This window comes from Aptenodytes patagonicus, chromosome 1 (assembly GCF_965638725.1).
Source record: "Aptenodytes patagonicus chromosome 1, bAptPat1.pri.cur, whole genome shotgun sequence".
Classification (NCBI taxonomy): Eukaryota; Metazoa; Chordata; class Aves; order Sphenisciformes; family Spheniscidae; genus Aptenodytes; species Aptenodytes patagonicus.
In genome coordinates this window covers 4,101,538-4,124,479 of record NC_134949.1, presented here as the reverse complement: position 1 = coordinate 4,124,479, position 22,942 = coordinate 4,101,538, and the positions used below count along the sequence as shown (strand labels likewise).

At 47.8% G+C, this 22,942-nt stretch overlaps 1 protein-coding gene across 1 annotated transcript in view; it reads left to right on the top strand.

Annotated features, from left to right (window-relative positions):
- The first annotated feature begins 9,015 nt into the window (after positions 1-9,015).
- Positions 9,016-22,942, top strand: part of SFMBT2 (Scm like with four mbt domains 2) — a 120,905-nt gene continuing 106,978 nt past the window's right edge. Inside the window, exon 1 of the mRNA XM_076349015.1 lies at positions 9,016-9,161. The gene's annotated coding sequence lies outside the window, so the exon portion shown is untranslated. The remainder of the gene's footprint in view (positions 9,162-22,942) is intronic.

Below are 22,942 nucleotides of genomic sequence, written 5' to 3'. Positions count from 1 at the left end.
AACAAGCTGGGAAAGTAGTTTTTTAGGCAGTACAGCTGAGCCCACAAAAAGTAGGGCTAGCATGAATGTCAGAAGCTGCTCCTGCCCTGCTCCTTGGCTTCGAGGTGGGATTTAGGAGATGGCCAGATGTGCACATCGGCCAACTGGAAAACAGCTGGACAAACAGCACTGTCCGGAGATCCCGCTGTCATTCCTGGCCTCCAGCCATGCCAGTTAACGAAATCAAAAGGGAAGCTGCAATACGGTTGAACTGCACAAAATCTCTGTCTTATTAAATGTCACCAATTCTCGCTGACCCCGTCCCGTGCCGTGTTTTAGGGTATCAGATCAGTGCCACCGTATAAATCAGAGTAGTTGGCTCGGACGGCACAGCTGGCTGACTGTGGGCATCTTCCTCTGCTGGCACCATGGGCTCTGGGTGGGGATGTCTGCGCACAGCCAAAATCCAGCTTTTTTTTCCATGTTCCTTCCAGGATCTATGGGTGGGTTATGGGAGAGCGCAGCCTTTATGGTGCCCGTTGGGGTCCAGTAAAACCCAAGTTGCTTTTCACTGGGGGGGTACACAGGAAGGAGTCCTGTGTTTGGGGCTGAAGTTGTATCTCATCCCCTTTACAGGTATTTCTGGGCAGCCGGGACGGGTGCTGTGGATCAGCACCCTCTCTGATGTTCACCCTCCCTGGCTGCCTGACTCTACATGTGGCAGCAGCTACAATTTTTTTTCAAGCTTGAATTTTTTGCGTTTGGCTGCAACTTTGTGACAGACGTAGGAGCTGAGACCCTCTGCGTGATTTCAGAGTGAGTGCGAATTTCAAATAGACCAGATGCTGCTATCGGACCAAATCTTACTAAGGCTCCGTACAAGCCTGGGGGTGCTTGAACGTAACCAGGCATGTCCTGGGCAGGCTTAGTGAGAGTCTAAAAGTGGAGAAAAGGGTATCAATGTCATAATAAAAGTAAGGACTTTGAAGAACTGCCTTGAGCAAAGATTCTTGCCTAGAAGGTGAGATCCTGGGGTCACTTCCACAGCTGGTTACAGCCTTTTGGGTTTCTTAAAAATGTTCCTACATTCCTAAAACCTGTTGTTTACAAAAGAAAATCAAAGAAGGATTTAAATTCTTAAATACCTCTATGGACCTGGCTTTTAATTCACCTAGATTTCAGTCTCCAACCTGTACGGTGCTTCCTTTCTAAAGGCAAGATGTCGGGGGAAGCGAGGATTATTCCTTCCTCTGGGTCCTCTGGATCCAAACAGCTCCGGAGCAGAATCAGGCTCTTGCTGCAAGTATCTTTTGCTGTATTTGCCATTGAAACTAAATCCTTGTGGTTTGATTCCCCAACAGTCCATAGAGAGCTCCAGGGCACGGTGAAAGGGAAGTCCCAGACTGCTAACTGTGTGTAAAGACCTGCAATGGATGCCACCCCCTCTGCTGTGTATCCTCGAGCTTCAAATGAGAATGAGAAAACAGCTCATTTAACAGGGATGTCCTTTATTTTCCGTTAAAAAGAAAAATCCATCTATAGGGGCTGAAAGCTGATGTGAGTCATCATAACTGCTACCTTCCTCATCCTCACTGACCTCCCCAGCCCTGCACGCCTCAATGAGCTGCCCAGCAGCAAGCCTTCACCAAGACTGAGGAAGAGGAAAAGCCGGAGACCAGAAATCACTGTGCTGCAGCTGAGGATTATCTGTGCGTGCAAGTTGGCCAGGAATATTAGTTTTTAAAATCTTTCTTTTCAAGAAACTGTATTTTTAAGGCTTGTGGGTTATCAGAGGTGCAGGTAAGACCCATGAGCACAAGATGTTTTTAAAAAAGATGGGGCTTTAAGAATATTTCAGAGATTTTGCATTATCTCAGGAGGGAGTGGATCCCACATACCTACATCTCTGGAGAGTGCAGAAGAGGGATGTAACAGGAGAGGGGCCACAGGGTTTGCTTTGGAGTAGAAGACTCCCTGGGTTGGCAAGTCTCAATTATAAGGTACAGGATACTGGCATTTTTCAGCAGTGAATTCTTCAAGCAGTTTATAAAGCCGGGCCTCTATTCCTCTCTCCATTTTAGAGATGGGGAAACTGAGGCACAGATGCTGTCACTTGTCAGAGGTCAGCCAGTCTAGAGCAAAACCATGGTCACCTGTAGGCAGGACATGAACTACCAAAGAGGCATGGTCTGAAATGAGATCAGAAAATCCACTTCATGAAAAAAAGCTCCGTTTCCTTCTTTATTTATTAACCCACAGCCATGTCTTGCTCGACAGCGTCCTGGTAAGGAAAGTATTTATACACCTTCCCTCTGATCCCTGGACTGAGATACTCAGTCCTGAGCTCATTATAACCTTAAATATATTACCTATTACCTTTAATGGCATATTGTAGACTCTTCCACTCGCACGCGTTCTTATTAAATGTGCTTAGCAACCTGGCAGTGAAGAAATAGAAGTGTCAGCTTCTTCAAATTAAAATAAAAAATCAATTATGCTCTTAGGGGCAGATGGTGATTAAGCTGAATACAATGTACATTTACACTATTGTGGAAGCTGGGGCCTTTATGTGCAATTAGTGGCATTTCATTCTTAATCTTCCTCCTTAATACAGAAGGAGCCGTTAAAAGAGTAAAAGCCATCCACAAGCCCATTTCACGGTCAGCTTCAGAGAGATGCTTCCAAATGCTTCATTTTCATCTTTGTAAATAAAAAATTTACTCCCATGCCCCTTTAATTCTTCACTGTTATTTTGGGGGTGGTGGTGAACAGGGGCTGGAAGGAGAGAGGAGAAGGTCAAGTGTATAATTGCAAGATTAGTTTTTGTTGCAAGGGGAGATGTTTGCCAGAGAAACTTGAGCACAAAGCATGCCGTGGATGGGCTTTCGGGCCGTTGTGGGAACGTGCCAGGGCATTTCAGCCCACAACTGACCAGCTCATAAATCTGATTCAGTACCCAAACCGTGGAAGTGCCTGGGCTGGCTTTTGAGTCCTCTGTGCAAGCAGGGCACGTGGAGAGCCAGAACGACTCAGTATTTTGCATACTATGATACAGAATTCACTCAACGTGCAGCAACTGCTCTGATCCCCCATCGGGGTGCTGCAGCAACGATGAGGAATGCGGCTGTGAGGCACAAATTACATTTTTTAATAAGACGTGAGCTCCTGGTCATCCTTGTCAGTCAGAGGTTTTGGTCTTGTCCCGCCATTATGGAGACTCCTGTATTAAAGGGAAGGGAAATGGAGAAATGACTCATTTAGCATCGCCAAGTTGAGCAGAAACACCCCTGTTAAGTGAAAGCTATAACCGCCGTGCCGTGCTGCCCTGCATCTGAGGTCTACATCCATTTCCATTACTGCAGCCTTTCCCTGGGACTGCACATCTGTGTGTGAGAGCTCAGCTCCTCCTGCCTCAGTTTCCCCAGCCTCCCTTCCCATCACCAGCTCGTAGAGGCTAAGTAAACCAGGAGGTGATTTCCTGCTCAGGAAAAGCCCGTAAGTACTCGAAATAAATAAGGAAGCTGTTAATAAATGGTAGAAATGAGCAAATTCTTGATATGGGAGTGGATCTCTTCCATAGTGCAGGCATGATCAATAAGAGTCAGAGCTATGAGCCTCAGTATTGAACCTCACTGCTGTGATTTATTGGATATAACATGTGCTTCCTTTTCATTTACTGCTAAGGTGGAAGAGCTATTGTTTAGCACTGAGACCACGTTTTCAAGATCACGTCTTGAGCTGCAGACGTGATGCACTGGCTCAGCTTTTCCAGTTAATGTTAAAGCCAGTCATTGCCCCTCTGCTGAATAGTCACAATCCCTACACAGTGAATTCTAATCAACAGGCAAGAAAAATAAATAAAATTTGGTAAGTAAACTGCAACAAAGACTGCTTTGGGCTGCGGACTTGACGTGTGGGTCTCCACGTGCTGTGTGTGTCCCAGGCAGGGGTCTGCGGGGCAGCTGCTGCTGGAGACTGCAGGGATGCCTGGCCCTGAGACCTCCTGTTTGAGAGGTGATGCCACGGTATCCCCTGAGTTGCTGCAGGAGAAGGGGTACAGCAAGGGACCGGCTTTTTACCCCTGCAACCACCGCACGCAGGGCTAGTGCTGTCAAGGAAGAGGTGCAAAGCAGTGTGAGACTATAACCCGGTGAGTGTTTTATGAATCCCAAGGCAGCGATCTTATTGCTGTTCACAGCATTTAAGAAGCAGGACTTTTACTGTGAAGCATAATGAGGGAGTTTAAATTTTGGATTAACTTCACTTATGCTAATCTCTTCTTTAGATCATGCCTTAAACACCTGCCTTCAAAGCGCCCGGCACTCAACGGTAAAATTGGACGAAAAAAGGGATCTGCAAAATGCAGTCTAAATGTGATATCCCTCTCCAGGAGATGGCACTGTGAAACTAGTCTTTCAGCATCCCAGCGCCAGCTTCCAGGGACCAACTTCTCTCTGAATTAGGGCTGATGAATAAAAAGAAGACAAAGGTGTAAGTAAGTGATAGCCCTGGCCCCGAGACACAATGCCAGCCTCAGCTGGCGTGAAATAAGGACCTTATGGTGTCTTTTCCTCCTGTAAAGACTGAGTATAAGGTGGGTTGAATACTGTAAGATTTAGAACCTGAAGGCTTGTTGCATGGAGGGGAGAAAATGCAGAGTAGCTTCACTATGAACCCAGGAGCAGTCCTGCAGAGAGGAGATGTCTACGGCAGAGGAGCAAGTAATAGGAGCTGCACTTGGCAATGGAGATGGCCCCAGATGATGTCTCGTCGGTCTCCTCTCTGACACCAAGCTCCTGTTAGCAGTCTCCCTGCTTCAGCACGCTCAGGTTGGATACCTCTAACCATCCCCAAATAATTCGCCAGTGTCAGCTGCACAGCCTTGCCCCTTTTGGCAGTGCAGCGCGACTTGATGGCAGCATCCCAAAGCAGGCAAGTATCTCCCCAAAGTGGAGCTCCTTTGCGTATAAACCTGGCTGCTACCAAATAACTTCTGCCCAGCCTGATGGCGTTTATCACAGATGAACCTCCAGAGCCTGAGTTTTGCCATTTTACCTGTAGAAAGGTCAGATCCTATGATTTGCACTATCTGCAAGGCTAATGCCATTTACTCGTGTTTATGAACACGTCTAGACGCTGTGTGCAAATACAGACCTCATCTCAGCACCGTGTTAAGCTTGCGGAGTACTCTGAGTCCTTCAGGCACCTGGCTAAATCGGGGCCAGAAATGGAAAGCCAAATGCACATCTATCTACAAATCCTGTAATGTCCCCCAGGGCTTTTATCTTCCTGAACCAGGAGAAAAGAGAGAAATTGGGAGTGTTAATGCCCTAACATTTGTGTGTGTGTACATGCTTGTGTCTCTTGGTGTAGGGGATCTTTTCACATCCCCACCTCTCCTCTGAAAAACCTGAACCTGCTGAAGACGACAGCCTGGAAAACAGGAGAGGTTTTGTGTATTGATAATCTATCCCAGAGATCAGAAACTGCTGATATCCGATCTAAAGTAATGGGACTGGCTGAATTTCACTGGGTTGGACATGTTTCTCTTGTTCAGCTGCGGAAAACTTGGGGTGTGAACAGTTATATCCTTTGGGGGTGACCATCAGAGGCAAGGGCAGATGGACGATCATCGCAACTTGGGTACTTGGTGCTCAGGTAAATCTCATTTTTTATCAGTTCTATTTGCCTAAAAGTAGTTTTGTTAAAAACAACAACAAAAAATTTCAGATGTGAAACTTCTATTCCCAACTTGAAATACGAGTTCGGGTGTCACGTAGCTGCCAACAGATGTGGCTTTAAACAGCACAGATAGCAGTGAAATTAATGGAGCCAAGTTGCTTTTAATCAGTTGAAGATACATCCCTGAGAACACCGTGTCGCTGAGACTAAAACTAGAGCTAATCTCAGTGTGTTTTTTTCACCAGGGATTAAATCCATTTTATATCTTGGGATACTATTCTGGGACAATTCAGTATTTCTCAAAGCGCTTTCTTTTCCCCAGTGGTGGTCTAAAAGGTAGTATTAAAATGAAATCTCTCAGCTATTACTGCAGTTCATGTCCACTAAACCAATTTGTATTCTCAGCTATGAGCAAGATCCAAAGTCTTTGCTGCCAACAGGAGCTGTTACAGTCATCTTCAGATCAGACCTGATATAAATCCGCACCTTTTCATTCATATCTGAAAGTTTTATTGTAGCAGCCACTTAGAAAATCTTCTGAAGGGATTTGCTTCCTCAGCTTTGATTATTTTTCTTTTTTTTTTTTTTAATCCACCTCTTTGGACACCTTTCAGAGAGCTAATTTAGGTCACAAACACCTTTGGACAAGGATGATGCTTTCTTCTACGTCTCTATGTACAGGGCCAAATGCACCCAGTGCTTCAGAAACAGTCTCTAAATAAAACTAAAAGAGGGCGGGACAGAGGAAGCCAAGGCCAAGAGGGAAGAAGAAGCTCCAGAGAGGTCAGTTGAACCAAAGCTCCCGCAAAGAGCACGTAAGTGAGGATGGAGATAAAGCACAAAGGCATCTGGTGTTAATGGAAAGGAGATGGAGAAACATCTGAAACACTGTGAGAGCCTCTGTGGCTGTGTCCTTAAGCTGGGTGACAGTAGTGTCACCCGCCACCAGCTTTAGACCGAAATATGCTGCAGCGAGAGGAATCTCGGTGTAACCTTATTTAGAGCAGGTTAAAAGGAGCGAGAACACAGCCGTCGTGTTTGCCGAGCATCTTCCTTTCAAAAGTATGTTGAAAATCTGAAATGTCACCACGCTGAAAATGTCAACCACTTCCACGATCATCTGGAGAAACGGGACTTCAACGCTTTCCCGGCATCTGTTGGGTTTTTGGTCTTATTTTGAAGTTCTGTCAGTGTTCCCTTGCTGTTTTGAAATCCCATCCAACCCAAAGCCTGAGAAATATGAACTGCTTGATTTGTATGTTTTACAGGAACTCTGCTGGAACAGGAGGGGCTGAACCCACCTCCGTGACCTTTCAGAGATGGACCGTGAATGGCAAGAAGGTGGATTGTGGTGAAGAAATGCAGCCTGCAATATTTGCTCTTTTCTCCAGTCTTTGGTATCTTCTCCACGAACGTACCCCAGAAAAAAATTACACCTTTCTTCATCTCTATTGCACCCCTCGCTTGTCTTCTCGCACAAAAAATCCCGTGGTGTGCTAATGTGTCTATGAGAGGCTGGTGGAAAAGGAAGGGTATGAGGAGAGTGGAAGAGAAAGGGGATGGGGAGGTTCAGTGGTGAATCCCCAGCAAGAACCAGTGCAAAGGGTGCTGGTGATTGCAATGGGACAGAGGAGAGCTGGGGCCACACGTGGGAAATCGGTGCAACCGCTCTGCCGTGTCCCGAGGTGTGAGACCACCCCTCCCCGCAGCACTCCCCTGCTCCTGCGAGAAGGGATGCTCACAAGATCGCCTGGAAACTTCAGACCTCGGCTCAAAAATGACCGGAGAAAAGCGAGTGGAGACAGCGATTGCATCTGAGCCTGTGGGGTGAGATGCAAATGTGACAGCCCGGGCGTGGGGGCAGACACACCAGTGTTCGGGGTGAATTTCACGGTGGAAAGGACAAAGCCCAGGACCGGTTGCTGCCCCGCAGCGAGGATGCCCCTTCCCTCTGCTCCCCTCCAGACCTGTTGAATATGTGTGCGCTGCGCCAGCCCCCATCCCGGAGGATGCTCCAAATGCACCCGCCTGCATCCTCAGCCCTATCGGGGATGCGGCCCCTGCCTGCCTGCAAGGAGAAGGGAGTTGGGGCTCCAAAAATCCCCAGCAAGAACCATTATGCAGCCCCTGGGCAAGGGCCGCAAGAGAGCGAGCGAAATCCCTGCAAAATAACACCCACAGCCCCGCTGCTGAGCAAACGCGGGTAGGGAAAGCTCCGGAGTCGGCCGGGCACCACCGGTCGGAGCATCCCGAATAACCCCGGCTGCAGAGGGGGCTTTTATCCCCATCCCGCCCCTGGGGGGTTTTTTGGCACCCCCGGGAGCAGGAACGGGCGGGGCGGGGGGCACGGGCAAGGGTGGCCGGCCAGGCTTTCCAGTCCTGCATCGGGGCCGATTTTCTCGAGAGGAAAGGAAAAAAAAAAAAGAAAAAAATCAGAAAACCCCCGCAGTGTGGCCGGAGGGACAAACACCCCCCCACAAGCGCAGCCGCGCGCACCGGCGTTCGGCGCAATTCTGCCGCGAATCCCCTGCAGCCGCTAAATAAACAACTATCCATAAAATAGCCCTAAATAAATAAATAACCGTAAAATAACCCGACGAGCAAACGACAGAAAGTTGTGCGTGTGCCTGCGCGCCGGGAGGGGCGGGGGGGGGGGGGGGGGTGCGCACCAGTTGATTTTGCATCTCGCCTTGTGCCTTCGCCTGCTTTTTTTTTTTTTTTTTTGCCTTTAATTTATTTTCTGCAACAGGGAATAAACAGGTAATGCAGGAGCCCGGCGAAGCGGAGGGGACGGGCGGTCTGGAGGGGACGCGGTGCATTTGTGCTTTCCCTTTCTTTCCCCATCTCCTTCCCTGGAAGTTTCTTCGCGACGCGAAACAAGGAGAGAAACCGAAATAAAAGGTTGCGGAGAGCGGCGGGGAGGGGAAGATCGGAGGCAGAGCTCCCACTTCGCTGGCGGTGTAAAATGCTTGACGGTATTTTATCGCATTTAACGCGCCGACGGCGAGACCGCGTTATGGCTGCGCGCTGCCCCGCACCGCGGAGCGCGGCGGAACCGCGGCATCAATTTCACGGGCGAATTTCAGTCCTCCCCTCGGTTATTTAGTCCATTTCCCCGGCGGAGGCACGGCTCGGGGCGCGGAGGCACCGCGGGCGCGCAGGGCGGCGGAGCCGGGGCGATGGTGGTTGGGATGTCTATGTGATTTTTTTCTTTATTTTTAATTTTTTTTTTTTTTTTTTTGAAACTGCTGGAAAAGGTCACTGAAGGAGTTGGCTGCTAAATAAGAAAAAAAAAAAAAAAAAAAGCCCTAAAAAGAGCGGCAGGCATGCGCACTGCGCGGATGCCATATTGGAATGAGTCTGCCGCGAGTGCGGGCAGAGGGACGGCTCGGCTCCGCGCCGCGCAGCGCCGCGCACCGCGGGGCTCTCGCCGCTGAGGCGCGGGGAAAAAAAAAAAAAAAAAAAGAAAAAACACCCCCCAAAAAGCCAAACTTGCCCAGGTAAGGCACCGCGCCCGGCAGCCCCCCCTAAGCCCTCCCGGCTGGCGTTTCCCTTTATTTTATTTATTGGGTTTTGCACCGCTTGGGTGGAGAGAGTCGCTTTTCCCCTTCCAAGATATATTAAAAATCTTCTTAATTTTTTTTTTTTTTTTTAAAGAGGGGAAAGCTGGGTGTGGATTCCCCCCCCCCCCCCCCCCCCCCTCCGCTTCCGAAGGGGAGAACCGCGGTGGAGTTGTTGCGAAGTGTTGGCGTGCGGGTGGCGGGGCGGCTCGGGCAGATCCCCCGGCGGGAGCCGGTACCTGCGCTCGGGGTCGCGGGTGCCTTCCCTGGGCAGGGCACGCCGGGGCTGCCACGGGCAGGGTTCGCAGCGCCTGTGCGATTAATCACGGGCGTGCGGGGGTTTTCTTTCTGCCTCAGCGTATCGCATTTTAGATGCTCTCATTTCTCTCTTTTTTTTTGAAGTAATATCTGTCGTTTTGGTGCTTTCCTGGTACATGCTTGTGCGACCTCTTTTCAAATTTACGAGGCTGATGCACGTCTCGGAAAGAGTTATTTTGGGGTGTGCGGGTGGGTTTCTTCTGAATCTGCAGGGGAGAGGGGAAAAAAAGCTGCTGCGGAAGGGGGGGGGGGGGAGGAGGGAGAAAAGAAAAGAAAAGAAGAGAAAGCAATCAGCTGTGCCAAAATGTGCAGCCCTGATCTATACATATTTTCCCGTAGTGCTCCCGAACTGCGGTGAATGAATATTTATAAAGCTTGTCAGTTCAACATGGCGGGTTAAGGTGTCTTTAAAAACTGAAAATAAACATTTTGAGGGGAGAAAAAGAGGAAAGCCGAGGCGCCACACGTTTGGTTCAACTCTCTTTTGTTGCTCGGAGAGGTGCGCTGGTGAATTGAATGCGAAGGGAAGGGGATGGGATCCGTCCTCGGGGGGTCCCCCCCCCCCCCCCCCCGCAGGACTCAGTGGTGGGAAAAGTATAGGGCGTCTGTGTGTGCTGGGGAGAAAGCATGAGAAGGGGCATGCGGACTTCGGAGCCCGGCCGATTTGCCTTTGAATGCCAAAATTACAGACGTGCCATGAGAGAAAGAAAGAAAGAAAAAAATGCCGAGAGACATAGCGATGATTTATTTTGCATTAACAGTAGACATGTCGTGGGATGAGATGTCCTGTTGGAGCTGTCAAGCCTTCCCTGCTCGCCTCGGCGCAGTCAACTGGGGATGGGGGTTGTTTTGGTTTTTTTTTTTTTTCCTCCTGTTGTTTAGCAAAAATGCTCTGAAATTGCTACGCACGGAAATTCGGGCTGCCAGACGAGTGACTTTACCAGTGCGTGCCGCAATGAGCGTCTCTTTTGCAGAGAGACCCTAAAAAGCCCACAACGACGGAGGCGAATCGCAGCTTTTGCAAACCAAGCAAATGAGAGTTTGCTAGGAGTTTTCAGGGAGTTGCTTGTGCCCTTCCCAGCTGCCTTCTGCAAATGTATTTTCCAAGGGAGTGGAGGAGCGAGGCTGCCTCAGAGGCAGGAGAAACTTCCTTGTTCCCGTGCAGGGAGCACTTCGCTGCTGCTGTTCGGGGATCGTTTCACCGTGGTTGCAAGATGGTAACTTTGGAGCATCTGTGTTTTGGAGCCGTGGGAGGCGATGGGAAGCTCCAGCATCGCAGGCTGTCAGTGCCCGGGTGGGGATGGAGGAGCCAGGGAGGATCCTGGCGGAGGGGGGGGGTGCGGGGGGGGTTTAGAGAGCCGATCTGCCTGCCCATTTCCCTGCGCCTCTTGGAGATGCTCTCCAGAAACCCATCGTGGTTTTTATTTGGCAGGAGTGGCTGGAGATGCTGTTTGCACACCTCGTCGCGCAGGTCGAGGTTTCCCCTTCCAAAAGGGCTCTGTTCCATCTTCCCACCCCATTCCACCCCCCGCCCCCCGCCTTTCTCCAGCCCCTGCCAGGACCAAGCTTTGCTGCTCAGGGAGCCAGCAAACTCGCATCGCAGGGTATGGTGGTGGGGAGGGGGGCAGAGGAGAAGACCGGGGCGGGGGAGGGTTGTGATCCCTTATCAAAATAGCAGAAAACAGGGTTAATTATAAGCAGAGCAGCTTGGAAGGCGGCTGTGAAGCAATGGTGGGACTTGGGTGGCAAAATCCAAGAGCTGCAGTGCAGTGGTGTCAGCCTGTGAGGTTTGGGGTGGGAAGAGATAGCTTCCCATTTTGCAATAGCTCCATCTCTCCCCCTCCGCCCCCCCCATGCATCTCTCCGTCCCCAAGTTTGCTGCCCCTTGGACAGGACAGCTTTTAAAATCAGTTTGTGCCCCTGGTGCTCTGGGGAAGAAAATGTTGTAGCAGAGTGACCTGGTGTCTGAGCAGAGAAGCTACTTCGCCTGGTTGCGTGCTGTGGACGTGGGGTTGGAGGGGGGTTGCAGATCCCTCTGCACCTGGGGTCTCGCCCCTCTTCCCTCACTTCACTTTTTTTTTCCTTTACCTTGGAGGGATCTGCTTAAAAATGGGAAAAGCAGCCTAAAATGGGTCTTTCCTTGCAAACTGCGCTTTCTGATGGGAACACCTTGCTTTGTGTCAGCATCGCCTGTTTCAGGCTCTGCAACCGACACCCCATCCAAGATGGGGTGACCCTCCCCACCCCCCGCCCTCGGCTCTTTGCCAGCCAGGGGACACCCACGTCAGCCAAAGGGGCTGTGTTTATGGGACCGCTTTGCTCCCCCCACCTTTGCTCCTATTTCACTCAAAGAGAGGGGATCCTGTTGCTGCTCAAAGCCCATGCAGCCGCCTCGGGCACCCCTCTTGCAGCGCCAGCGAGGTTGCATTAGGGTTAGCTCTGGTTGCACCAGGCAAACCTCCTCCGAGGACTTTTTTCCTGCAGTGGCAGGGGGGTGCTGGCCAGGATTTAGTGCAATTTGCTTTTCCTCCCAAGAAGCCTTTAGGTACAAATGAATTTGATTTCCTTTGCTGGGGGCAAAGGAGGAGCAGGTGAGGCAGGTTTTGTCTCTGGGGTTGGGACTGTTGCCTGGGTGAGCAGGGATGCGAGTGGCTTTTTTTTCCTCCTTTTTTTTTCTCTCCAACAGATTATTTATGGACGGGAAGAAAATATTCTCACAAGTCTAATAACTTTAGTGCTTATAAAGGATTAGGTCCTAATAACTCCTGTGATAAGATGGAGGCTCGGTGTAATCTGTTACTAAGTGAAAATCTAAAAGCCATTTGAATAGATACGGCAAAGAGCTATCAAGAGACTAGTACATTGTAAACAACAAGGAAATACCTTTTTAATGATTTAAGGGGGCGCACGGGGTAGTGGGACAGTAGATGCATTATAAGCAAGACAGTATCACTTCATCTGTATATTGAGAAAACATTTACAAATAGTCAACAGATGTTAGAAGGACGTTGCAGAGGTGGAGAATGTGTTTTCAACAGATGTAAGAACATCTGTAGAAGACAGTGTATAGTTATATAGCTGTGATTATGAGTGATAATTGACTGGCTGGACAGACAGTTGATGTTTTAATGAAGCGTTTATTAAAACTTTATGGTAGTGTTACTAGAAATAGAATAAACGCTACAACCGTCAACTCTTTAGACTGGGGATGCTTTTCCCCCATGCTTGGCTTGTGCTGTGCTGAGCGTGCTGCTGGCTCATGAAATACACATACGTATTTTGAGTCGCTGTTTCTGGCCTTTCACAGCCATGGGGATGCTGGTCTGATACGAGAGCGTCAGCGAGGGGATGTGACGTTACCTTGCTGAAGGACAGGACACGGTAGAGAAGGTGCCGTCTTGTTTCTTGAAGGACTTTTTGCTGGCTAAACTCATGTTGGTGTGGGGTAAGGGGAGGTGTGGAGAGCGGCCAAGGGGGTTTTCAAGGGTGGTGGTGGTTGAAGGAGGTGGCTGGTCCCTGACTGTGTCCAAGTGACAAAGTAAAGGAGTTGTGGAAAGCTCCAAAACCTGGGACGAGTAGCCAAAACTTGAAGCAGAGGAGCCAGAGGCGTGTTTCGGAAGGTGCACGGAGAAAAGTAACGTGGTGACCACAGGGCTCACGTTTTAGATGACCTGAAGGCGATGGAGGTGTCAGAGGTATTTTATTGCTTTGAATATTGACACATACAGAGTGTATCAGCTGGTGCAACAGGATCCTCAGTGCTGAAATGAAATGCTGTCGCTGTTGTTAATAGCGATGCTATTTGCAAATACTGAGTTTGTTCTGTCATTGTAATGTGCTGGTCCTGGGGGCAGGTTTTTTTAGGGTTAGAGTAGCTGATGGTACCTTGTCAATATTTAAATCTCATGATTTGAAACTGTCGATCTTTGCCCGACAGTCATCTCTGATGAAACCAGTCAAATCCATCCTGTGGGTTTTCTGCCAGAAGATTGCTCTTTACTTTATTTTCTGTGTCTCAGGTATGACTCCTACAGTGATTAAAAATGTTTGGGTCGCAAAGCAGGGGAACACAGAAATATGAGCAAAGACTCTGTCACCGACATTTTAAAAAACTCCTGAAAAAGTTTATTTTAAGATTGGCCTTTTGCAAGACCTAAACAAAGCGTTCTTCAGAGGGCTGGTTTGGAAAATATGTTCACAGTTACTCCATTTTTATGAATCAGAAGCATTTGCTCTAAAATTAAATAGTAATAAAAAGAAAGAAAAAAACCCCCAAGCAGTTCTTGACAGCTGACTGAGAGATCATGTCTGAGTAGGTGTGAGGCTTAAAAAAAGGTATGTGCAGAATCCTTGCTAATTTTACTCTCACTCATGATTCTTGCTTTCATGATTAATACTCTTAACTTCGCTGGGTGACTTGTGCAAGGGAGTCCTGTTTTTTTGAGTAAAGTCCTGAGACCCAGTTTGAGTATAAGTTATTGGAAAGTTTTGTGTTTATTTGCTTGGCAGGGAAGATGAATTCCCTCCACTGAAATCCAGGAGATGACATTATCCTTGCCCCTGCAGTGTAGGAGATCAGACAAGATGACCGTGGGCTGAGGATCCTTAAAGTCTAAGGAGCCATAAGTCCCTTGCCAGGACTTTAGGGTGGAAAGCAATAGCTTTGCTGGATGCATTAAAAATATCCCTTTAAAGAAAGGACAAGAAAAAATAGTATTTAACTGTTTCTTGGAAGGTGTTTTGGGCAAGGTGCAGGTGTAGGACTGCACGATGCACCGTCGTATGGGTGATGGTGGGGCATTAAACCTGGATGTCCTGGAGCAGCTCACATGTTCACCATTGCATCTCTTAAAGGCCACTCGTGGAATGAAAGGGAATCCAATTTGTTTTTTCTTAGAGGAATGGGGTGGAGTTAGCCCTGTAAATGTGGCTTGCAGGACTCTGAGTTAAAATGTCTTGTGGAATTTAGTTCTGGATAGACCTTGGCAGGGGTCCGCTGGCTGCCCTCACATGCCCTTGGCGAAGGGAAGGGTCCTCCTCTTCCTGCTGTTGTATGGAGAAATGGCAGGAGGCGGCTGCAAGGGCTGGATCTTTTTTTTTTTTTTTTTTTGGCAAATCCTGCCAGTCAGTGAAGCTGCTTCTGGATCTAAAGCGCCGAGAGGGATGTAAGTGTGTGTAGGACTAAGCCCAAATGCTGATCAGCTGTGCTGTGTAAATGAACCAAACAATGCCAAGACCTAAAATGTCATTTTTCCTAAAAAGTGTTGGAATCAGATGGCAGATGTTTCCTGGATTCTTGTCGGCATCTCGTATTTTTTTTGGAAAACGGCTCCGACTGCTGCAAAGCACCGCAGCGTCGAAGGCAGAACTGATTGCCCCGGGCGATGGGAGTTTTGGCTGATGAAGGACTTCTGAACTGGGCCCTAAATTAAGTCCATGAAAACAGTGTTTTGTGCTTCCCGCTGGGTGACTCCTGTCACTTGGCTGATCGGTCCTGTTCAGGGGGTCTGACTGATTTTTTATTTATTTATTTTTTTTAATCCACGTGGCTGGTGTTTTGAGATGATAAGCATTAGATGAGATGTTTCGGGATGATAAGCAGCTGTGCATGTTCAAGTTACCCATCTAAAAGGCTTCCTCGTTTCAACTCCGTTTCAAACACGGTGGTGGGAGAAGACAGGGCCTTGCAGATGGTTGATGTTGCCGCTGTGCTTCTTCCCTGCAGTTCCTTTGCCTGTTGTAAAGGGCATTGGGGATATTGATTCGGTCTTCTTCATGGCCCTGATTCAGCTGAGAGCTTTAGAAGATGCCTAATCTGAAATATGCCGTAGTCCCAAAGTAGTTGTTGTATGTTGGGTCCTTAGCATGGGCAGAAGTGCTTTACCAAAGCGGGGCTACATCATGGAAATTGCCTGTTGAATCATGAAGAAGGTGACAGCCACCTAGTAGGTGACAGAACAGCTGGAAACAGAACGATTGGTACATGGCGACCTCCCACTCCCTGGCCTGGCACCTTACGTTGACATTTATATCTATGGAAAGAGGATGTAAAATATCAGTGCTGTGACAGGAGGGGATTTTACAGCTGCTTAGAATGAACATCTAATGCAAACGCAGGGCAGGGGAGAGGCACCCGCTCGCCTTGCCTGGCTCTTTGTGGCAGTGCTGCGGGGTGGTTTGGGGCCGGATCCTGCTGTTGGCATCCGAATCTGGGAGGCTCCCCGAGCCAGCTGACGTGGGCGCTGAGGACAGTATCGTGCCATGCACGTGCTGCGTGGGATGCTGAAGGCGGGGACGTCCAGGGTTAGCAGGAGCGATGGCAGGGGTACAGGCGTTGCAGCAATGCCTTATGGCCCTTGGTTATAAAACATCCAGCTCACTCGGGAGAAGGGAAATTTAATGAAAAAGTGCTTTTAATTTTAGAGGTTTGAGCTAGCCCTCAGTGAAGTTTGTGGCAGGTTTTAGCGTTAAGTCCGGCTCTAGGTCCTTAGGTTATATTTACACATAGGGCAGCTAAGAGTGGGACGCATACCTAAGTCTGTGTGCCTGCCTGTCATCTGTCTCTTTTTTTTTTTTTTTTTTTGCGCCTAATTCTGCAGGGCTTTTTGATGTAAACCAGTTAGTTTCTCTAATTAGGTTTATTTTACTTTCTGTTATCTTATCTTCCTGCTGTTTATCTCTGTGTGTATCCTGGACTCCGGGGTGTGCCAGGTAGGGAGGATGAGAAAATTGCTTTGTGAAACAGGTTTGTCTCTGTTGGCATAAAAAGTATGAGGCACTTGGCACCAGTGCAAGAAGAGAGGAGAGCAAGAACCTGCTGAGGTATGGAGGGCTGTCACCGCCTCGCATGATCCCTTCTCCACCGTGTGTCTTCAGAGAAGTTTGGTTCCTGTCCTCCTTCCCCTTCAGGATGGACAATCCAGACCGTCCCTGCTCTGACGGTTCCTCTAGTTTCCCATTTTTGCACATTTTTGCTCCAGGCTTAGTCATTTATTTTCTGTGCTGCTGCACAAACGATACTGATGCTTGACTTCAAGAGCAGAAGGATCAGCCCTATTGAGTGGCTGGAGCAGGAGGACTGGAAGGGATCTCCATGGCTTGTACAGACCGCCTCTTACCCCAGGGCAGGATTAACTGTACCAAGATCTGTTTCTGGACAGATCAGCATCCTAACCCCTCAAAAAAGCAAGGCTCTGTGCCCTTCCCACAGTCTATCCCACTTCTTCACCAGATTCATTATTAGCGATTTCTTCCCATGCCCAATCAAACGTCCCCTCCTGCAGTTTAAACCGAAGTCTTCCTCTTTGATCCACCAAGAACATGGAAAACAGATTATACTCTTTCCCCATTCAGCTGTTTTTTTTACACATTTGAATATTGTGAACATTTCCAGTTCTCCAGATTAGATGGGATTTGTTTCTTCCACCCCAGAGTACATCTGAACCAACACAGCGCTGTTCAAAGCAGTAATTTGTCCTTAATAAAATCCTGTGGGGTGTTCAATATGAAAGAGAAATTGTCACTTGATAGCAGTGAAAACATTTGGTGAGGCAAGCTCTCAAATAAATAATTAAAAAAAAAGGACAGGAATTTGGAAGAAGTGATCCTTAAAAGGTTTCCAACTGGTACTTTGTCTGAGAAGAGAGACAGGCTCTTTCTCTAGGAGGTGAAAGCTGTTCCTTGATGTGTTCAATAGCCCTTCCAAATGAGCCTCCATTTGCATTGTGCAGATGCTCAGGGGGTGTAAATATTGTGGCAGGCTGCCACTAGCAGTCCTGCCTGAAGTATGGTTTTATTTAGGGACCTCTGCCTAGAGGAGCAGACTTCCTTCTCAGCCACAGTGTTAGTCCTGTGCATCCTCATGTTAAATGCAATGGGATGATATGCGGCATTGCCCGTGAACTAGCTTTTTGGGGAGCTGGAGACTGCATTTATTGCCTTACATTGCCTGCATGCTCTTGGAGGTGGTCTCTGAGCGTTGGAAAAGGTCGCCTGCATTGCTTAAAGCAAGGAATGGAGAGCCAGACTTTTAGACCCGGAAGAGAACACTGTTGACTTGACTTGAGCTGTAAAAATCAGAGGTTGTGTGTGTTGTGATTTGCAGTGTCGCTACTGGGAAGACTGATCTCAGTGTTTACTGGGGCTGGGATCCACTGGGACACGGGTGTCTCCAGGCTAGCAGGCAATGGAGGCAACCAGAAGGGCTGCAGGAGCACAGTGTTGGGTCAGAGTCCCAAAGGGGAAAGGAGATGCCGTGGAGAAGAGTACTTGAGGGTGGGCAGGATATCAACTTGGTATTTTTTGCCCTGACTCTTGGGTGATGCCTGGTCTCATATTGTGTCCTGTGGGTGTGAAGATGCCTTGATGGGTCACCTGAGGAGGGAGAGCATGATTCAGGATCGGTCTTGTGGCAGCCAACTCACATGCGTCCTAGATGTAGTCCCACAGGGCTGAGTCCCACTTCACCCTGCTCCACATACAGGGCCAGTACCATATGGCATCTGAGCATCTCACTTCTTCAGTTCGTTTGCTGGCAAATTCGGATGTCTAAAATCTTAGCAGGTGCTGTGCAAGCACAGGCACCCCCTGAGGGTTGTTCATCTCATCTGAATTTTGAGTGTCTGGCTTGGACCACACAAATCGTCCTTTGGAGATGCTTTCTCTCGGTTAGCTGCAAAGGATTGACTAAGTGAGGCAAATCTCGCCTGAGGTGGGTAGGATTGGTGGGCATCGTTTCTTGTAGTGCTGTTTCATGGGGATTTGCTGTGCTGGAAAACCCCAAGGTGAAGTCAATAGTGGAGTCAAGACCTAGTCCAGTATCACCTGTGTCCTACCTAGGCTTTTGCTCCATCTGCTCAGGCGTAGGTGCCCCCATTTTACCTGATGTAAAGCCATTTGGCCAGGTGGGGGACATTAGCAGGGACATAAAAAAATGATGTGTCCTGGAACTAGGATGGAAGAGGAGACAACTGGAGTGACTCTTTCAGCTCTGGGATCGGGTTGAGGTAAAGCAGGTCTCAGCACGGTTCTGTCCTCCTTCCTGAGAGCCTCAGCACCAATTGCTGCAGTTTCCTAATTGTTCAGGCAGGTGGATCTGATCTCCTTTTTTCAAAATGGTTTCCTTGATCGCTTTGCAGTGGCTTTTTCACTCATGGTCCTGCAAAAGGCTCGAAGATGGTAAAGGCTACATGAAATTGCACATGGTAGTGCCTGGCTTTGAAGGGACTGGGTGAAATCAGCAGATGCATTCACCAGGGAAGTCTGCTGGGGCCACCACCCCATGGTCAGCTTCCCTCCAACTTGGCTGGAAAAAGAAATGCAGATTCCTTATATCCGAACATACCTACGGTCGAGCTCGGGAAATGCAGTGAGCCCTGGAGCTGCCCGTGGACCCACCCTCCCACCGGCCACGTCCCTGGTAGGGGCTCTTCACCGAGGACACGGGGTCATGCTGGCAGCCCTTACTGCAGCCTTGCTGTACTCATCAAGTGGCTCCTTACTGAGAGGTGGGACCATCTCAAGTCAATGAACGTTTCTGAATATTGAAGGCGGGGGCCAGATCTTTGGGAAAGCAGTGGGATTTGCACTTCTCCATCATTCAGGACTCAGCGATACGTTGGTACAGCTGATGCACTGTCCAGGCAGGAGGTTTCAAGGAGGTAAGATCTTTTTTGCATCCTCTGTTCCAGTAGCCTGCCTTTTTTATGTCAATCCCAATCAACCAAGCATGTATTGAAGGGAGAACATAAGTTTTTCAGGACTAACTCTGAGGGAGAGCCGTAGGGTGCTGGATTTGTGTGGGGGGGGGTAGGGGACCTCTCCCTACAGGGACTTACTCCAAAGGGAGGAAAAACCGGGTGGAGGCGACAGGAGATGAGAAATGTAAAATGGTGTGAGGAAGCCAACGCCAGCACTTATACAAAGAGCCAATATTGATAGAGATGGCAAGGCAGCGTGTTTGAGATAACGGTGCGGCTGAGACTGACAGCCGTGGGAAGAAGGAAATAAAAGAGATTTTTTTTTTTTTTTTTTATATTGGCTGGCTTTTTCTGCCTGTGAATTAAGAGTCTGGATCTGAATTAACTACCAGGGGAATGGGAGCTGCGTGGGGGAAGAGTCGGATCAGTTTGAACCACCACTCACTGTGCAGAAACAATGAACAAGGGATCTGAAACCAGGGAATTTCCCCCCTCCCCGCTCTTTCAGATGCATTTCATAATATTTTTCTTTGTGTTCCTGCTTAGTGTAGTGTCACCTTGAGCCTCTTTTGCTGTTGTTTCCCATCCCCTGGTTTACAGGCTGGCGGTGTGGCTTACGGTCCTTAATTTGGTTTCCAGTGGACACACATTTCTTCAGACTGACAGAGAAATTGGAGTACAGCGGTGCGTGCTGCTTGTTTAATGTTGGTGATTGCAGGCCAGTCAGCATGCTACTGTTAACAGTATGGCTGGGGACTCTGTTTGAAGTGTTAATTAGCAGCAATTAATAAGAAGTGAAAAATTAATACCCTATGTCAGCTTTCTTTGCTAGTTAGTTATATCAACACCAAGGCTCAGAGCTATCTTGAAGCTTATGTTTGCATAAGAGTTTGGTCTTGTTGTCACATGTTGGGAAAATACTTAAATACTCTCCTACCATAAATGGTAAAGTAGTTTTTCCCAAAATAAGAAGATAAGCTGTAGCCTCTGTGAGATCCAGTTTTCTGGGCATGTGGATGCTCTCAACATGACATTTCAAAAATAATAAGTTGTCCATGGCTTTAAGCAAGAACTACGTTAAAATAGAGTTAAACAAACAAAAATGTTGATGACACTGCTGAATCTAGCTAAGAGATTCTGCATTGCCCTCTTTTAATCGAAGTGGGCTCGAGCCCAGCCCCAGATGTGGCCACCGAGGATGGATCCCAGCCGTGTGGCAAACACCTCAGACAGGTTTCTGCTGGTTTTCCCATCCATTTTCTGTTTCTGGTGGGAAATTCCCTGACCCAGGGGAACGGGCCTTTCTCATGGGTCTGGTGGCAGATTTGGGGCTTGACTGCATAAGAAACAGGGAGTACTGTCGTCGTCTGATTGGACACCTTCAGCTTTTTATCAGCTCATACTTTGTCTTATTAGCATCATAGGAGCATCGCAAGATTTAACTACACTACCAAGTAGCTTATCTTCCTTCTTGGTATTTATATTGTTACCCCTGAGTTCTGTTTAAGATGATTGATTTGTTGTGTTTAAATTGATCTCTCTGTTTTTGCTCTGTTCTTTGAAATTTTTTTTAATAGACCAAGATTACCTTCCATCATTGTCTGGTCTAGGCAAAAATGAAAACAGCTGAATCCACCCAAGGTTTAGCTTCTGCTGACACCTCCCCTCCTCTCACGTTTAACAAGCTTGATGTAAAATCCTGATACTTAACCCATTTATTATTAATGATATTTATAGAAGTATCCTCTACCAAAGGAGGAGTGTTTTTTGACTTTCAGTAGACTGATTGCTTCTAGTTTCATAGTTAATTGAAATTTAATATACACTGGGGATGAGTGATAGATATGTTCTGAGGTTAGCTGCACTCAAAATACTCATAGTATAGAATACAATTAATTCATTAGCAAATCTCATGTCAACAAAGAATAAAGATGAAGTGTTGTAGTGGCCATTGCAGTGGGGAAGTGATCATTATTATTTATGGAGTGCTCGAAGTATACTGAGCACTTTGCAAAGAGACCAACAAGCATATTGCTCTGAATTGGTTTACAGTCTGCTTTTCTAAAAATAATTTTTCCTTTCATTAGCACATTCCTTTGGGGTGGGGAGCACAAATTGCTGATGGGGGGGTCTAACTTTGCCCAAACAACCTTCAGTTGGTGGCCATATCACCTGCCTTGGTAATTTGCTTTTACCGGTGGTGCTTTGTGAAACAGCCGTGGTTTTAGCGTGGTTCAGTTGCAGTCGCCACGATGCTGTCACGATTGCTCCAGCAGACAGTCCCACCATGGTTCAGTTAATGGATATCACTTTCACACTTGACATGCTCCTCGTCTTTTTCAGTTCCTCCTATAACTGCTCACACATGTCCATTTCTTCCTCGCAGTTTTCATTGGAACAGCCTTAAAAACTGGGAATGAAAAATCTACAACAGAACACTGTCCCTCTTTCTATTTTATAACCACCATATCTGCTCTTCCTGAATATGCCTCCTGAGTAGTAAAAGTTGAAAAAATCCCATAATATTTTACAATCTTATTACCTCCTGCTTTGCCTGGCCTCTGGCAGTAAACTTTTTTCCTACTTTTTAGTCACAGTTCTTGCAGAGCATTTGGCGTCGGTGCTGCCAGCACAGTCCTCTCTGTCATGCAGGTCTTGGAGGCATCCACTAATAAGCAGGACCAGTCCTCCACATCATGTATTCTGGACACACGCTTTCCCTACTGTCTGTCTTTGCTTTAGCATATCTTGTGTGAATAGCCGGTTCCCTCTGTGCCCGTAACCCGGGCTCTTGGTTTCTCTTTTTCAGTCCTCCTTTGACACCTCATAATTCATCACCATCTCGGAGAGTTTTACTGAAAAGCTCACTTTGGAGTTCTTTTTAATCTACTCCTAAAGGTGTATCTCTGGGTATTGCTTGTCTGGTGGCTTACTGTAGCTAGAAATATAGTTCTCATTTAGTCTGGTGTCTGATTCAAGATCTAGTCAGTCTGTATTACCTTTCTCATATAATTTTTCATCTCTGTGTGTTTTTATTCCACTTTGTATTTACTGTGGTCATTCCTTCTAGAAGAATCTCCTCTGCCAACATAACCCAGTCTACACCTGAGTTAATATTTGCTACCATGCATGGTACTAACTGGTGCAGTTACCTTAGGTCAGTCTTCATTCAACAAACAGTTGCAGCCAGCACTATTTCATTAGGGTATCTGCATTTTGCATGCTGAACTTTATTTTGTAGAGTTATTCCAGTCTCTCCCAAGTGTTTTCCCTTCAGTGTTTCCTCTGTTCCGTTATCACAGATCTCCCCCTTTGGAAGTTTGAACGTTTATGGAGCGAGATACATCTCACGCAGTGTTAGCCATCAAAAAGTTGGAAGTCGAAGGCTGGACGTGCTGGAGGATGGTTGAGTTGGCCTTTCCTGCCTTGTGTTTGGGGTTTTTTTTTTTGGCATGGGTTGTGCCACCTTATGGGCTGGTCCTTCCCTCTCTGTTGATGGTACAGGGAGCTGGACTGAGCTTTGAGATGTGAATCCTGTGGGTGTTGTTTATTACCTCATTATCTTCTCTGTTGTTATTGCTGTTATGATATTATTGCCTCTAAGGTCCTTCGTTGTGGTTCCTCATCCAACTCTAGCTTCACCTTGGAGGAGAGAGCAGGATCGAAAGGTTACAATCAACATGGGATAACTTGAAAACCATTAGG